Source organism: Meleagris gallopavo, chromosome 2, assembly GCF_000146605.3.
Source record: "Meleagris gallopavo isolate NT-WF06-2002-E0010 breed Aviagen turkey brand Nicholas breeding stock chromosome 2, Turkey_5.1, whole genome shotgun sequence".
In the NCBI taxonomy this organism is placed as follows: Eukaryota; Metazoa; Chordata; class Aves; order Galliformes; family Phasianidae; genus Meleagris; species Meleagris gallopavo.
In genome coordinates this window covers 18,514,102-18,532,554 of record NC_015012.2, presented here as the reverse complement: position 1 = coordinate 18,532,554, position 18,453 = coordinate 18,514,102, and the positions used below count along the sequence as shown (strand labels likewise).

At 37.2% G+C, this 18,453-nt stretch overlaps 1 long non-coding RNA gene across 1 annotated transcript; it reads left to right on the top strand.

Annotated features, from left to right (window-relative positions):
• Positions 1 to 4,697: 4,697 nt before the first annotated feature.
• LOC109365891 lies at positions 4,698 to 15,264 on the top strand. The gene is made up of 3 exons (XR_004159040.1): positions 4,698 to 4,869; positions 11,110 to 11,197; positions 14,600 to 15,264. It is a non-coding gene; the product is annotated as an uncharacterized LOC109365891 (long non-coding RNA).
• The last annotated feature ends 3,189 nt before the right edge of the window (positions 15,265 to 18,453 follow it).

Here is an 18,453-nt window from a genome sequence, read left to right as displayed (position 1 = left end):
ATGCTCCAACTAGAACTTCCCAAAGCTTCCACAGTTAAACCAGACTGATATACAGCTGCTTTGTTCTAAAAATGTAAGTTTTAATCTTTGGTACCTAGGATATGTGAGTCCTGTTCTCCTATTACTAGAAATGAAATTAGTGAATGGTTAATGTATTCCATTTTGATTCAGGTTATTGATCCCCAAAGGGAACTTTGAGGACAGTCAGTTTTTCTGTTTTCTCGTGATCAGTCCATAGCCTATGCAAGTATGAGCTATGGTTTAAATGGGAATTCAAAGGTATTGATATAGAATTTTGAATACTGTTATTGCATTGCAAATTCTCTCCTTGGGAGATTCTGGTATATCTGCTTGAAGAGTTATTGTGGCATACCAGAACATTTTGCTCACTCTGATCTATTTCATTTCCACAGATAGGAAATGGAAATAGAAAAATGTTTTATAAAACAGGAATAAAGCCCAAAATATGATGAGGTTAATCCAGGAGCTGGTATTGATATGGATTTATTTTATGTTAGTAAAGTAGATTGCAACTGGTCAGATCTTTCTGTTATGTTCATCCTCCTACGGTTTAAAGATTTTGTTTCAATATTGTTCAATTACTTCTTTTTCAGCCTCACTGTTATGAAAACAGAATTCACGTTATTTGGGTGTTGAAGCCTGCCACGGTTAATAGCTTTCTCTAGAATCATTTAACACTTAAGGGATACTAAGATTTTCAAATTTCAGTTAATTTTCTGTAATGACTAAAGGGTATTGTGGCACTTCACAGGTTTTGTGCAAGTTAAGATATTTAAAAAGTTAATTAATTGAAACTGGATTTGACAGTGCAGAATCTTAGAGCCAACCTACTGCAAAAACTCTAACAATTTTGAGGCATTTTGGGAAAAGTAGGGAGGGAGGTGGAGACAGAGAGTAAAAAGAATAACTTCAAAATAACTTCAGTGTTGCTGATACATATTGTCTTGATTTAGAAGAATTTTTTTTTAATTTTAATAGAAGTCACCGTAAGGAGTGTTGATTAACAATCCTGCAACTGATTGACTACTATACCCTTAAGAATACAATTAGGCCATTTGAAATCTTATATATGTGGGTCATGTAGCTTCAATTCTCAATTTCTCAATGTCACTGGTGATAAATTTCTATAGATTACGTCATTAAAAAACAGACTCCGGCTTTCCTGGCTGAAAAACAGTTCCCAAACTAGACGTGGTAGTCTGTGAAGTCTAACATGGAGCCATGTACCACCTCTGGAAAGGACATCTTTCACAGTCCTGCTTCTTTGTAACCTTATTGGCACTGAAAGGTAATAACAAGCACTGTGAAATGGCCATATAAAGAGCAATATTCTTCCTCAGTCAGCCCATTCCACAACTTTACTGGTCCATTCTGTTTTCAGCAGAATTCCCCGCTGATTTCCATGAGAATTTAGCTTAGTAAAAATGGTTGGAATTATATGGTCCCTTGCCAATAATGAGCATTCTTCATTTTCAGAATGTGTAGTAAAAAGAAATATACAAATTCATTGTAGATGTTAATTGTAGGTTCTAATTGTTTATTAATTGCAATAATTTCCTGCACTTACCCTTTTTATTGAGTTTTATTGCTCACTGTCAAGGTTTCAAGCAAACAAATGTACATGTAGGATGAGACACTATACTGAGCGTATCACACTCTGTCGGGATGAAATTTATGGTGAGCAGTAGAGGCCACTTGAATCTGAAAAATTCCTTGATTGATTTTCATGAAAAATTTCCATGGAGAATAAATTTTACCTAAGCTGTGGTTGGGCTATTCTTGAAGAATTTCTGATTTGTGGGCTGCATACTATGAAGGTTTACAACAGGGAGTTGAGGTATGAAGTCATGCAGCAATACTATTTTCAGTATATGGAAACAAATTTTTACCTTGGCCTTGAATAATGTTCAAGTATATAGGATAAATAAGTTCCCTATTTTTGTAGATTTAAAGGTGTGTTGATGTTTTGGGATCAGGATCCAAATAATTACCCTTCTAAAGGAGGAGTTAGAAATAACTTTATACTGGAAAAATGCATGTACAGTGATTATGACAAAGACATTTATGAATAAGATTTTTATGATGTCTGTCCACTTCAAATAAAGAAAAAAATAATCAGATAAAAATATGTGAGCAAATATAATTTAGTTTTCTAACACTTTTACAGAACTATTCACCATTTATTAGCTGGAAATTTAAATTATGAGTCTTTCTTTCAATCTTCAATATTTCTGAACTCAAGGATCACCCATGGCTATTAGGAAGCTACAACCGATGCTGCACTGAAGCCATAACTCATCCAGGAGTTAACCATATTAATATCTTGTATAGTTCTGGGACTTACTCTTTACTAACTAACAGAAAAATTAGATCTGCTATCACAGGATTACTGTCAGAAGAAGGAAATTAAATCTAAAGAAAAGCTAAAAGAATGAACATGAGAAACACATCAAAAAAGAGAACCTCGGCTGACTGCGAAATTTTATGTTTTTTTCATTATGGGAAACTTCATTCATCCATATTTGTCTTTTACAAAGGATTATAAATTGAGGACTACAAGTCCATAAAATTTATATTTTGTCATCTGGTTTGACTGGTGGAATTATGCTATTGAGAAGGAGTCTGAGATCACATTAGCCAGGAAAGAGTAATGTACTACACCCACTGAAGAACAATACATGTTCTTATCTACTGAGGCAGGCAATCAATTCTCTAGTGCATATATCAATACAAGCTAGAAGCCCACTATTGGCAGATCATGTGGATGAGGTCTTGATACGGGCTTTACCAGCAATGATTGCCACAGCTGAATTCACTGTAGGTTAAACAAACAACAAGCAAACAAACAGGAAAACAAACAAAGATAGAAAATAAACACACAACTGATTAATCCTTTATCGCTGTGATTTCTGTAACATGATAATATGAAAGTTCCTTGAAAATGCACAAGTGCGTATAGTACATGACCCAATTTTGAACTGCAAACTAAGGAAATATTTTAAAATATTGAATACAATGAAATGTCTTTAAAAGTTAGGGAAGTGAATTAAAAAAAAAAAAAAGTTCTAAAACTCATCAGAAACACACCAACATCATAATTCAGGTAAGTCTCCTAAATTGCTTGTCACTTTCATGAACTTCAGGACCAAAAAAAAATCGAGATGGAGAGAAGTTCTAGTTCTGCTTCTACATCACCAGAAATAAAAAGGCAGGTATGTGAATACTTTAATAAGACTTCTAGTTAAGAGCTAGCCTAGAAAATATCAGGTATCTTATCAGTCTAGATACGGGGACATACCAGTGCTCTCCAATGAGGAGAAAAAGAATCATTATGACTGGTGATTTACCTAAAATTTTGAGTAGAGGTTAATAAATTAGGTGATATCCAGGATGAAGTCTGTTACATTCTCACTGGGAGCCAGGCCCAAAATCCCAACCTCCCTGCAAGATGTGGTGATCTCCACTGACTCCTCAAAGCCAATATCTTATTCAAGGACCCCAGTGATGCACTGCTGACTTCCTACAATTTGGCCACCTTAAGTCACTGAGTGTTCCAGGAGCAGCTCAGATACTGGTACAGTATAAACCACCAGACTGAAGTCACTTTGGACCAGCCCAACCTTCGTTTTAAACTTCATCTTCACATTCATCCACTTACTCTGTTTCTGCATTTATGAGCTTATTGAAGGTTCCTCTTTGATTTTAGGGTATAAATCAGGACCCATATATACTCTCCTCACCTAGAGGCTATTCAACAATTTATATTCAGAAATGATTCACTGGGTTGTAAAAGATCTGGCATGCTTTGGTTTTAATCACAGTTCTCAGCGTTGCAATCCCTAACTATTAGTATTCAGCTTCACAGTTTCAGCAAGTGTGAGCCTCAGAACAGGACCCAAAGAGCTGCCCATTGAATGAAGAAGTATTGGTCTTGCTAAGGATGAAATGATACAGGCACAGATATTTCCTTCTTTCTACCATTTCATAATCATCTCTCAACTAAAGATCTTACTGCCTCTGAAGTTTGTTCTGGGCTGGAACAGCTTCTGCCTTTATAAGCTGTTGAGCTTCTCAAAACAACAAGTATCCATTTGAGATGTGAGGTAATGTTCATATTCTTTCATAGAATCATAGAATTGTTTGAGTTGGAAGAGACCTTTAAAGGTCATCTGATTCAACTCTCCTGCAATAAACAGGGATATCTACAGCTACTTCAGATTGCTCAGAGCCTGATCCAGCCTGACCTTGTATGTCTCAAGGTCAGACTGTCTTCTGGGAACAAAGATAAAGGGGGAAGACCTTCAGACCACCCTATATTCTCTATTTTATGTGTATTTAGTTCAAGCTAGACACTTTCATATTGCTGCGACAAGGAATAAAGGTGATCTGTGTGTGCCCACCTCTCTAGAGTGGTAGTGATACTTTCCAGGCTGTTAATTCAAATGAGTTCTACAAAAAGAAAATTTTCATTGTCTCTCTTTCTTTCACTCTTTCTTTTTCTGTAGCTGTTGAATCTGGACTAAAATACCAATAACAATTATATGAGCAGACTGCTAAGATTTCAATTATACTGACAATAAATTCTTGGCTTTACGTAACCTTTTGGTCTGTAGCAATATTTTCTTGTTGCAGGAGAATTGCTAGGTCACAGCCTGAGCCAATGGTTGAGCACCAGGTGAGAAGGTGTGGCTACCCCAGGAAGGTCAGGTGCATGCAATATACCTGCATGACCGGAAGGGATGGAGCCTGGATCCACCCTCCTCAACCTCATTAGCAGTTAGCAGCCAAGGGTGTAATATTTTTCTGCATAGCAATTGCACTCCTTGTGAGCAGGGGTTATTGGGAGAGGTGAGTAACTTTTCCTTTTTTGCCTGCTATTGTTCTGTACAGCTTGTATCCTAGTAGTATACACTGTTACTGCCTTGTTTTGCCATATATTTGCTATAAGCATAATCATATGGTTCAGACAAAACTTAAATGTCTTGGGTCTATAAGGGAGAACAGATTCCTGGTACACAGGAAAGCACTGATTTTGAAACTGGTACCTGTAATGTTGAGGAGCCTTAAGACTGAAGCAGCAATGAAGCATCTACTGCTTGGAGGCTCTGAGTCTGGATGTAGGTGTTGATACTGAAGCTAGGATGGTTTTTGGTCTGGAGTGAAAATGAGAGCAGAGTATATCTGAAAATAAGTGTCATATTTTCCCCTAGCCCTCAATCTTATCCTTATTGATGAAAATGTCAGGCAGATTTAGCAACAGCCATTCCTTCATAGGTATGTTCAAGCTGTCTATATGGGAAAACTTTTAAAGCTAATTTAGTCAACCCAAAGGAAACACACATCTTGGAATTCTTTCTCTGATTGGTTTTAGTCTCTCTTTCCTTAAGAATGAAAGGTAGTAAAAACAAAGCAGGGTATGCAGCACAAGTGTTCATCCAGTCTTGTTTGTCTATGTAATGAAGCTATTTTTAAAATAATACTTCAGGTGAAAACTATGAGGTTCTTTTCTGCAGAAAGTTGCTGCTTTCTTCCAGAAGCAGCATTTCAGCTGGGCTTCTTGCTTCACCTGGAAATACTTGAAAAATTATACAGTCTGGCTCTGACCCTGCAAAATATTAACATGACAACTATAACTTAGTTATAGTTATGTGCAAGGATAGGGACTAACAACACCTGTGATCTACCTGTTACCCCACAAAGGTGTAAAAGCCTTCCTGGCTCTGCAAATTTGCAGAATTACTTATGTGGTCATTGGTGTGACTATCAAAGGGTCACCAACTCAAGTCTACTTTGCCATTTCTATGCGTGTGTTTTTCAGTCCTTCCATAAGGTGCATTTGTGTTTCTGCAGAGCATATTACTTTACTGCACTAGTGAAAACAGGTGGAGGAAGGGAGAGCTCAGTGTTCCTTTGCACCTGTGTTTCCCAAAGCTCTGCAACCTGCTATGGAGAAAGCTAGCTTGGTTGCTATTGCCTGTTAGTTTATAAAACTCTCTGATTTGGCCCTCATCTCTCCTATCGTGACTGTATCAAACATCCCTTTGGTGGCCTGCTATCTGCTGAGGGATACTCGGATCCCACAGTTTCTGCCCAAGGCACTGATACCCACTGTCATAACAGAAACAGCGGTCAGCCTGGCAAGTATGTGGAGATTTCTGAATTTAGGTGAGTACAAATGTGGGGATCTTTGTAAGCCTGTGTGTTTGTACACAGTGTGAGGATGATGGCTAAGGCACAGTAGGAGGAGATCTGTTCAGATCTTGCAGGTTGTTAATACAGGAGACTAGCATTAAAATGAAGCATTAACAGAAATAGGTGTCTTACCTTTCTCCTCTGAGAGACTGCTTAAGAATGTATCTAAATGGAAGGTTTGTACAGCACACCAGATCCTAATACATAATATAAATCCATACATTTCTTTCCGGGGATGGAAATTTAAGGAAAAAAAATTCCATCCAATAATGAATCAGAAATAACCAGCCCCAAGACATAAAATATGAATGAGCTCAGAGGATGACTCTCAGGACAAATTTTTGCAGGAAGCTTATTCTTCATGATTTTTAAGGGATTTACAGGGAACCCACAGCTTGCCACAGGAGAAATGAAGTCTCCCTCAAGCTTTACATTGTTTTGACACCATTTTCATAATACTTGCTTATGCTTTAAAGGGGAGGAAATGTACAGCGAGGTGGAACGGTTATCGACCAGATTGATCATGGGAACAAATCTGCCGGTGGTAACCTTGTTTAATGATATGTTGCTGGACTCAGCACCTTGCTGAGGCTGTGATTCTTCACCGGCTGGGCTTGCATGATGGATCACGGTAGGAGGCTGATGGTGCAATCACTCACCGGCAGCCACTGACACCTGCACCAGCCTGACACCCGTCCCCTCTGGATGTATCAGCTGGCCTGCTCAGCCTACTGGGAGACACAACTGTTCCACCCAATGGCGAACAAAAGCTCTTCATCTGCCTCATGACTTCCTATGGAAGTCGCCTTCTCCTTTTCTTTGCGTATTATTTCTTTGCATCCGCTGGGCTAAGACATGACTGATTTAGGGTCAGCAAAATGAAGCAGTCACTAAACGTAGAAAAAAAGAGAAAAACAGAGGAAAAAGAAAAGGGGAAAAAAAAAGAAGAGAGAAAATAGAAAAAATAGAAAAAGATAAATATAAGAAAATAGCATTTTCTGACTGAAAATCTCTTAACTGTACCCTTAGACAGATACACATAAAATTGCTGTCTGTAAATTTGGTGGAGCCCAGATTCTCTGTGCACCATTATTTTAAAAAGAAACCCTTTTACTCCTCTTCATATCAGATACTGAACACCATTATTTTCCAGTGAAAACTGATAACAGGAAAATGAGAAACTATTCCTCTGCAAAGAACTCCTTTCCTATACTCAGAAAGCAAGTTTGAAAGCTAACGTATGTAACATTATTTCAGATTCTTTATTTTAATATCTTAAAAACATACCTAACTCTGCTCTCTCTAAAAGCAGTTACTTATGGATATACATGCAGTATTGCCAGCCAGTATCTACACTTCATTCAGTTTGGGATTTTTAATGTGTCATTTCTATGGTACAAATTGTATGTAAATGATATACGGTCACTTAAATGGCCACTTTAAAAAAAAAAAAAAACTAAGCCTATGAAATAATGATTTCAATTGATTTTTTATTTTTATTTTTTTCCCTAGTCCTTTCCCTTATAGGGTTGATGAACTTTTTTGAGGGGAAAAAAAATCAACAACTTTATTAGTATGGCAGGTCATTATAATGATAAAAATGTAATTATCTAGCCAAGGAGGCTGTAGTACATACTTTCCTAAACTCTAATTTCATATAAAGGCTTCTTCATTACTTCAGAGCACAGATCTGTGCTGCTGCTTAGAAAAAGAATTGGAATACCAGTCCAGCTACCATGTTTCTTAATTGTGCGTGGGCCAGTTCTATAAATTACATGCATCTGTCTTTGAAGTTGCTGTAAATTCAAATATATATCTCCTCATTCTAGAAGGAGCTGCATGGCCAATCTGTAAGCTAGACTGAACACTGTGCATGTGCAAACCACAAGCTTCAGAAGAGTTGAAATGGGAACTCCCATTCCTCCTTTTTTGATGCAGGTAGAAGGACCATGTTGCAGAGCTAGATTTGCTCAGCCTCCCATTGTTGTTTGATGCAGACAGGCAGTAAGTTGGCTCCTTCAGCCTTGGGAGCTTCATGCCATGCAGGCTGCCCAAGTCGTCCTCATTCTCACAAACAACCCTGCGTGAGTGATGCTTGCAGCCTTAGCCCCTAAGCTTCATAAGGATCTAGATGCAGCACCCTTGTACAGGCTGGTAGTCACTAAACATAACTTAAAATATGTTTGGACTGTCTTGATTCATTTTCCTGAATCAAAATACCTCATGCATGGGGCAGGGGTGGAGGATGTGGAAGGCAAGGTTATGTAGTTGTGTGGCTACCATAATGCACGCAAGTGAATGTTAGTCATACCTCTCTCAGCTAACAGCTCTAAAAAAAATAAATAAATAAAAAAATAAATAAAGAAGAAAATACTACTCAATATTTTAACACGACTCCCTTAACAGTTGTTAATAATCTTTGGAAAAAAAATCAAAAATAGTACATTCCACTCATCAAAATAATTGCTGTGCTACTTACATATATACCTACATGCAGATGCACATAGAGAAAGGTAACTGACTACCATCTAGCTGATAACCATACTCCCAGTTCCTTCTCCCCCCTTTGGGGTAGCAATCACAGTATGCAGCTGCTAAAACAATGAAAATGCTTTTCCAGCTGCAGCATCTGGCTCTTTGGCAGGCTGATTTAGTAGTTGTGTTGGCAGCTTTGGTTTTGCCTCTGGGTCTATCATATGTTTATAAAGGCAATAGACTCTCAACCTATGCTTATGTGAATCTGTTTGTCTGTGTTTCTTGTCTTTGTTTATAGATGCTTTTGCCTACATTTGCCAACAAAAAATAGCCATAAAGCACAGGGGAAAAAAAAAAATCAAACAACCTCCTAGTTACTCATTTAAGTGATTATCTTCTACCTCTGCATTCAACTCTTTCTTCAACTTTAGCCATTCTCCTTTTAATAAGCTCCCATTTCATTTGTGTGAAAGATAATACATTAGACAAATTCTCTTTTCTACCAGAAAACTGCATCTTTATAAGTGTGTATACAAATAATTTCTTTGTGACTAAGACTTTTAATGCAGTCATATTATAATAAATGGAAGGGGACATTTTTCATGTTACGATAATAAATGAGATGTTAAAGGAATATTCTGATACGTGAGTGTTTTATAACTACTGCTTTTGTGGCAGCTGTAAAGCAGGGCTCACTGAATTAGCTATGATGTACTACTCCGGGGTGATGTTAATTAGGCTATAGTGATAAGTATTTTTTAAGAAGCTGCTTCACATTTTTACACGTTTAGGTAGCACACACCTGCAAAGGCATGATTTAAACCACAGGTAAGTATACTTTCTGAAAAAAATGTTTAACAAGAACACATTTTAAAATGCTGCAAGATAGGTAAGGGGCAGGGAAAGAAATGATGCTTTCAATGGTCTTTCTATCTAGACTGTATATTTAAAAAACAACATAGGGACTCATTTATATATGAATTTGTGTCTGTTTGCAAATATCTATCCTAATACATGATCAGTTTGTTACTTTCCTTCCTCCCCGAAGGGCCTATAATGTAAGAGATACTCCTTCCTTATTAAAAAAAAAAAACTATGGGGAAAAAAAAAACAACAATCTTTCCATGTTTGTAAGAGTAAGAATGTAGATAATTGCTCATTTGGCATGGTCCTTGCAAATTATTTAACTGCACAAACTATAGCACAGGAAATCAGTGTTGATTTATTTAACTTGCATTTTTGTTATCAGTATTATAAGACAAAACCAGAAAAATAAACTAAGATTATTTGAAAGAACAATCTGGAGTAGGAAGTGATTATCACCATTTCTTTTGTTGATGTAAAATACACAGCATCCTTGCTTTCATATTTCAAGGCACTTTTTGCCCACAGAAAGGAAATGGAGGAGGGAAGACTGCCTAGGATGACAAATTAGGATTCATCAATTAGTTGCTCCTTGCAGCAAATAATTATTGTAAATCTAGATCTTAAAATCACATTTTTAAGTGTCATTCCATATTGCTGTAATTGTTTAATACTTCAAAACAAAACAAGGCTCTGCTTTCCCTCAGGACCACTTGCAATCATATTTTTACATTCATTTTTATTAAGTTTGTAAACATCGGTAAAAATCTTTGTGGATCATATAAAATTCCCAGTGAAAGAAATTTTCCATTTTAAAACTGGAGACCTTTTATGCAACTTATTTTGCCTTTGGCCATTTCAGAAAGAAATGAAGGAACTGGAGGATATCCTAAGTTTTACATAATACTGGTGAGATTGTTGTCATCTTTGATCTTACATCAATTAGTCAGGATCTCGAATGATCATAGGCAAAGAAACCTAAACTATTCTCCCCAGCTGAACAAAAATGTGTCAAAGATTCTAACTGCATAAATTATTACATTATGTCCTAGAGCAATAGTAGTTCCTTCAGGTAGACTTCCTAGTCACCTGTTATATACTGGGAATAGAATTTTATTAAGTTTGAGTTTTACAGGGAAAAATCTACTTTGTTTATTTTACGCTATTTTTCTCACCAGTAACATTGACATCAGTTGCATCTTAAAAGGGCAGCACTGCACCAAAAATGTGCTCCTTCTGTCAGGTAACTGGTGAATAAATTCATCACAAGATAAGGGAAAATATTCAAGTAGACTGCCCACTGAATAAGTTCTAAACTAAAACCAATGATTAAAAGAAAGCTTGATACAATGAAAGAACTTTTTCTTCATTGTTGTTATTGATGAAAGTAGACTCTGGGCTTCTTTTCTTATCATTCTCATGTAAAGCTAGAATCTAAATTTAACTTACAGGGAATATGACCTTTACATTAGCTGCAACAAATAAATAAATAAATAAAAATGATTTCTGAACAGTCCTGAACCACCAATCCCAATAAAGTTTCCCTTTCCCCTACAGGTAGCATGAAATGGAGCCAGGATGACAGGGCCCCATCTGAGCCATGCCCAGCTCCCCCAGTCTGCACAAACCCACTCTATCAATCACGGTAGGATAATGCATAGTGGCTGCACCTGTGACAAGGGATGATTGAGTGCTGAGCATGGGCCCTGCTTCGCCTGTCGCTTTGTGCGTTTGTATTTCTCCAGGGCCACTTTGAGAATTTGAAGAACTTGTGGGGAAAAAGGGAGTCTCTTGCATTTTAAAAAATGTCTTAATTTGATTTGTTTACCAAACAGTAACGCAATACGGAGACCTGGAAATGAACAGCAGGATAGCAACAGCCCCAGTTCTATCAAGGCAATGTAACTAGACAAGATGTAATTTTATTAAGGGGCAAGCAATTTAATCTGGGTACAGTAAGTAAAGACTGCAAGTTTTAGCCATCCATTTCTTCTCACTTACAGCCAACACTAAGTGTCAGAATTTCACTTTATCATAACAGCAAGACACAAAAAGCTTGCACTAAGTGCACTTGATGTTCATAGAGCCATAAAACACTGAAAATGAAAAGATGGGATATTGTGTAACTTTCTTCAAAGGTCTCCTTTACACTGATAATTTTAAGAGTCGTTGCCTCAGGTTTTTTAGGGCAAAAAAAATCTAAGCAATGGCAAGTAAAAGATGACGGTAATCTCTTTAAAAACTTGTGTAAGCAAGAGGTGTTGTCTTTTCTAAAGCAAATACCTTTTGAATTAATCTGTAAAGAATGCTGTATGTTTTCCTTTATAATATATACACAGCAGTTAACCGTATACACCAGCCATATAAACCATTTTTTTTTTTATGGATGTGAATCATACACTGTAGTTACTTATTATACAGCTGTGGAAAAGTCCTTTTTAACATACCTGTGAGAAAATAAATAGGAGTCATTGTAGCTATACTCATGAAAATTGCAAATGAAAAATCATAGTATCCAAAATAACAGGGATGTTTAAATCCTCTGAACATGGACAAAGATTAAATCCGTTTTATTTTTGTGACAGTATTGAGACTTCAAAAAAAAACTGTTACGTGTACAGGATGAAAAACTATACGAAGAAAGCAGTATTGGGGAATACTATCTTTTATTCTCTTAATATGTCTTTGACAGCTGAGATGAAATGCTCAAACAAATCCTTCTTATGATAAGTTTGTTGAAAAGACATTTTTTCTTCTAAGTCCTGTGGCCAGTTTTAGCAGCCAGTTACATGATCCAGTGTTCATCTGAAAATGGTGATGCCTTTTTGTTGCTATTAAGTTTGGGTTTTGTTCAGGTGTGCGTGGGTATGTGTCATTCATACTTGATGAACAGCTTCTCTTTCCGAAGTGTAGCCAGCAGGTGCCAGCGCAGCCATTTTAGTTTCCATGGTCTGGGATGCAAAACACCCTGCTACTCAAGGACAAAACACCGGGAGAAAACCCTGACAAGTGAACAGGGCTGGGAATTGCAGTGAGCTCACTGCCACAACCCCACAGCCCCCAGTGTTGCTTTCCTGACTCCCTCCCTCCGGCCAGAGTCACCCCGCATCCCCTGGGGGCCATCCTTGGTGGCCAAGGAGCATGGAGGTGACACTTCTTCTCCAGCTGTGAGACCTCCACGGCCAATGCTGTGAAAAACATCATTAAGCTTTGAAAAAGCACCACTGCTTCTTCCCTTTTCCCTCATCACTGCCCCTTCCTCCACTGGGAAGCTGTAAAGGGAAAAGCATCCCTTGCTGGTTAGAGACCCCCACCATAACTTGGGGAGAGGAGAGGGGAAAAAAATAAAACAGAAACAAATATTGGGCTTCCCAAGTATCCCTTCCTAGAGGGGAGGGAGAGAGAGCAGGAGAGAGAGGCAAACATCTGGGGATTGGACCATATGCTAAAGCTTTATCTTGTCCTTCAAAGTTAGGTTGCCCTTGAAGTGATTTGTCAGGCGGCCTAACTGTGACAGGGAGAATATGGAGCAGGGGAGAGAGCGATGGGGGATGTGGGGGGAGAGGGGAAGAAAGAGGGAGCAGCATCTCCCTCTCAGACAGTTGTTTGGTGGGGAGGGAAAAGAGGAGAAAGAAGGGAAAACGACAGTGGGGGAAGGAGGGGAGAGGCAGTGTCTGGCAAGGCGAAGCAGGGAGGAGAGTGCAGAGGAAAGGCGGAAAGGAACGGCTGAGGCGCTGCTGCAGCAGCAACCACGCTCACTGCTGCTGCCGCCTCCTTCTTCTTCCCCTCTTCCCTTTTGCCCGCCAAGCGCTGAACTGATTAGAGTGTAATTAAGGCCATAAAACCCTCGGCTTATCCACCTGTTTATTCACTAAAGTCGTGGGCTCATCAGGCAAATTAGCTGCTTCCAGGCTGCACGTTGGGCCTAGAGCTGGCCTGATTAATGAAGTTTATTGGGAGCTGTTAAAAGCATTAACTGAAGGAAATCTCGGCAATTCGTCATATTTAAGGGATGGAAATTAAATCTCCCTATGCAAATGAGGGGAGACTCCAAAGTGGCTGCTTTTGGAGGTGACAAGGCGGGGACAAGCTGCAGCCTCCCACTGCACCTCCGTTGAGTTTGCCTGGTCTCAGCAAGGGGGGTGAATCCAGGCAGTGATTAAAGAGGCTTTAGTTCTCAGGGCCTCAAATGCAAGAGCCAGGCTAAAAGGAGTCCCCACGCCCCTTTTACTCTTGTGCTCAGTGTTTCCCCAAATACCCAAGGTACAGCCCACCGGGGCTTGTAGGACAGCATCCAGTCCAGCTGGCTCTGTCTCCCTTATAATAATAATTTAAATAATAATGATAATAATAATTTTTTTTTTTGCTTTAAGCATTTTGTTTAACGTTGTATTGCATAGCTTCAATACAAGTACAAACATTTACATAAAATTTGAAATATAAAAGATCGCATTAAATTTTGAAACTGCAGTGAATTGATGCTCTGGCTGACAAGCACCTAAGAAATAAGTGGTTGAAGCAGCAGGGAATCCTATCCAGAGCTGAATATTCACCAGTTTTAAAAGTGTTTTCTTCTGCCACGTCAATCTGATTTTATTTCTGAAGTGAATAGCATTTTCATACTTGAAGTTTCATGAGCCACAGCATTTTTGTATTAACAGTTTATAATAAAAGAGAAATTACAAAGGGTCACAACAAGGTATGAATGTCCTAAGGAAGAGATAATGAGAAGAAGAGAAGGTCAAAGAAAACAACGTGTCCTCGTTATTCTTATTTAGTGTTCAGTTCACAATTGCAGTAGGTTTCCAATTTATTTATTTTTAATTTTTTCATTAGAAAAGAAAGAAACACTGTCTGGAATCTCATATAAAAGATATTTTTACCCAAGTAGTCATGAACTTGAAAGGGACGGAGGAGGGAGAAGAGAGAGTTCCTATTTTACGTAATTCTTATTCTATATGCTTCTCTGTCTAATTATTACAAAGCTAATTATTTGTTACAATTATTGGATTAACAATTGGCTAATCAGTTTTATTCTCCTTTGTAGAGCATCACTAACACAGTGAAATGCAAGGTGAGAACACAGGCTGGATTTTCAACAGAAAATTTTCATTAGGTGCAGATTTGTTCAGCTGCTTTGTGATTTACCACCAGCACAGCATATCCTCAGACCCTACCGTGCAGCATCTTTAATCCTACAGCAGTAAGTTGCAAACTTTTCTGGTATGGAGATTATTTGCCAGCAGCAAAGAGACTTTCTCCTTCCATTTCCAATCCCTTTTGTAAAACGTTTCACTCATCAAACCACTGTACGGAGCAGGAGGAAGGACGGGGCTGCTGCAAACAATAGCTAAAGTACACACACTGCTACAGTTGCGACACACGCATTTTGAATGTAGTTCAGGCACAAAATAAAACATATTTGAAAGGTGTAAGAAACCCTTAAACAAAATATACAACTCAGCTGCTAGTAAAAAAAGTAAATAAAATAATAAGCATATATAAAAGCCAAACAAAACTTTCCTGCAGCATATGTATCTGTATCCTTTTATAAAGGCAGATGGTGGGGTATCTATAACACTGCACACAATGCTCCAGCACAACTTTTCTACTGATATTTCTAGGGAAAGCAAAGCAAACGGATTCAGCAAGAAAGCAGTAGATTATTAGATTATTATTATTTCTAACTGCAATTTTGCAAACCATTTCCTAGAGAACTAAATGACAGCATTATTTTCTTTTTATGAACTTTAATTGAAAAAAATGAAAATTAATTTTAGTCTGTGCATTTGCAGCTACTTTTCTTATTATTTATAATCTATTCTAGCATATACTTTATAAGCATTTGCTAAAAAACCTATATTAGCAGAAATTAGTTTTAATATTGGTCAACAGAAAAACTGTATTTCGGGCAAAATAAGTACTTTGAAATTTTCACTGAATAAAGAACATGTCTGTCTGAAACAGTGCTTATTCCAAATCTACAGATTTCTTCAGAAGATTAAATGAAATTCAGTGACTTGTGGAACATGCTGTCAAAACACTTATTTTTCTTGATTACCAGCTCCTTCAATAAATTGATTTGCCCCATTACATGGGGTCTTTTAGTTCTGCCACTAATTAGATGTGCTACTTTTTCTCTGTTTCAGAAATAGAAGATTCTATTACAGGGAAATATTAAGGTCAATCACACCCAAAAGGTAGATGTTTGAGATTATTTCTTTAAAAGCAATATACGATTTTGTGGAGAATGTGCAGTTATAAAAGATTACAACAGAGTGGATTAGCACAGTCCCTGAGCCCCCAACAACTCGAATCATTTTTATTATATACTCCTCTTCATGCGTGATTGTAAGTTTGACAGGGACGTTTTCCTCCACAAACTTGCTGTGAAAGATCTGCTTCCAGAGGCCACGGATTTGTGTGCGAGTATAACTGCAAAAAGAAAATCTGTTCAGAGATGTAACTGTATCTAAAGCATATTCCAACTATTTTTATCCAATGGCAATTGACCTAGGTAAGAAATCTCAGGGATCATTTAGGCATAGGAAAAAAAACATAGCTCTTTTGTCATGCTCCTGAGTTAGGTGTACAGAGCTAAAGCCATTAAAATTAAATGATACCTAAGTGTATGATTCAGGTGTACAAACAAGTAACATTCAGTCTTTTGTTGTTGTTGTTGTTGTTGTTTTAACATGTCTTATTTGAGAGTAGTGAAAACAAGGTGGATTTTATCACAGCAGAAAACCACACCATGGCATAGTCAGAACTGAATTTAGCCCTTCCAGATCAAGTGTGATCTTTGGCCAAATTATTATATTTAACCTCACTGTGAAAAAGATGTCCTAAATTATGAAAACCCTGCTCTGCCCTTGAATAAGCACATCAGACACAGACCTCAGTGGGAGGAGTATTGGCTGCTTTTGTGGTAAGGATTCAGTCGTAAGTGACCTCATACTTTTGCATGTGGTCTGCCACTTAGGCACATCAAGGTTGCAAAGGATACTTCTTTGCTTTAATTTATTTTTTTTCCTTTTTCTATGATAGTTTACCAAGCCATCCGTGGTGCAGTTTTTGTGGCTTAATTAATTCTTTTATACTGTCTCCTTTCATCCCAATCATATTTGAGTCTTTCTTCTTGCTAACATTTTCCAGCATATTTTTCATCTGTGTGTAGAACCACAATGTTAATGAACAACAATTATCTTTCTTACTTATGTGAGAACTTTAATGAAGCTTCATTAAAATTAACATGGCACAATATTACTGGCAGAGCTGTACAAAACCTTTTTTCATTTATAACCTTTTAATTTCTTTTTTTATTATTATTAATTAGAAATTTTAACTTACTGTAGTTTGCTGGGCAATAATCAGTGATTTCACTGGGAACTATTTCCTCAACAGCTTCACAAAGCTAGGACCTAAGGGAGAAAACAAGGCTGTGTCCTTTAGAGGAATCTACTGTACCTTAGCACTTAGTTAATCTCCTAGTCAAACACACTCAGGAAAATGAAAGCTGCATGTCACATTGTCAGAGTGAGGAATCGGTTAAACGCTTCTCATTTGATTCCCTGTTTCAGAAAAGACAACACATGGTGAAAGAATGCCGTCTGTATGTGTTTAGCTGGAGAAAATATAAACAGACGTGCTTTTATGTGTAGCAGTGTCACAGACAGCCCAAAATTGCAACTAGCTTTATTACAGAAGCTTAGCTTCTGTGACATTTTGTCTGAGATAATGATTAACTGTAGTAGCTACACCTTAAAACTCCGTTTCAACTGCAGATTTTTAAAGGGGTTAAAAATATTATTTGAACCAAATAGAAGAAAACGTTGTTCATGCAGTTGAGGTTTAAATTTCGTTCACAAAATCTACTTCATGTTCATGCTTTAAATATGTTTGCAGCTTAATAGTTGTACAATAATATCTGTGATTTTAGTTTGACACACAAAATGATTTCTTCTGTATCCTTCCTATGTATTTTCAGGAGAGAATTAAGCCTTTCTGAAATAAAACTAAATTGCAACAGCAAGTGTTGTACTGTCATTTTAATGACAGCAGAAGACTTTAAGTATGGAATGAATCAATTATTGCAAGCACAGCCCCTGTTTAAATCACTGACGGCAAACCAACCCCAGGATTATAAAATGAATCTGTGACAAGTATTCAAGGTTTCAGCATATTCTCGGTAATGAGGATTAAGTACCTACTATCTGTGAAAGAAAAGTTTTATTCACTTACTAAAGAATATGTGAGTAATCATTAAGAGAGGTCAGATTAACTGAGGTACTTTTTAAAAAAGGGCATCCAGTACAACATCTGCTGGAAAATCAATGATAAATATGTCAATTTTTTAGAAAAAGGGAAAGATTAAGAGTAAAGCAGTGTAATGGAATGACTTAATGCTCTGTTTTTAAAGAATGGAGAGGAATTATAATGACATCATAAACTATCATTATGAAACTTTTTGACATTTTCATGTCAAGAAAAAGACTCTTCCTGAAACAAGAACAAATAGTGATTTCTGCTGTCCATGGGTGATTCAGTCAAGTTCAAATAAATCCAGATCTTACACTGAGAAATGATGAAAAAACTTTTGCACTGTGCTGGCATACATTACATTTTCTTGTATTTAATATTTTTACATAAGGACAGAAATAGAATACAAAATTCTAATTATAGTTGAGCTGTGAAAATGGAAATATTTTTGATTTGAATGTATGCCACTAACTTCTGGAAAAGCCTTTATGGTAAATATTTCATATCACTCTGCTCTCTTTACCATAACACAAGCAATATCTTACTGTCTTTTTTTTCCTGTTCAATTTCCACAAAATAATGTGAAAGTGAGAAGCTGCTTTATTGTAATTGTAGACCAACATCATTTCATGATAGAAAAAG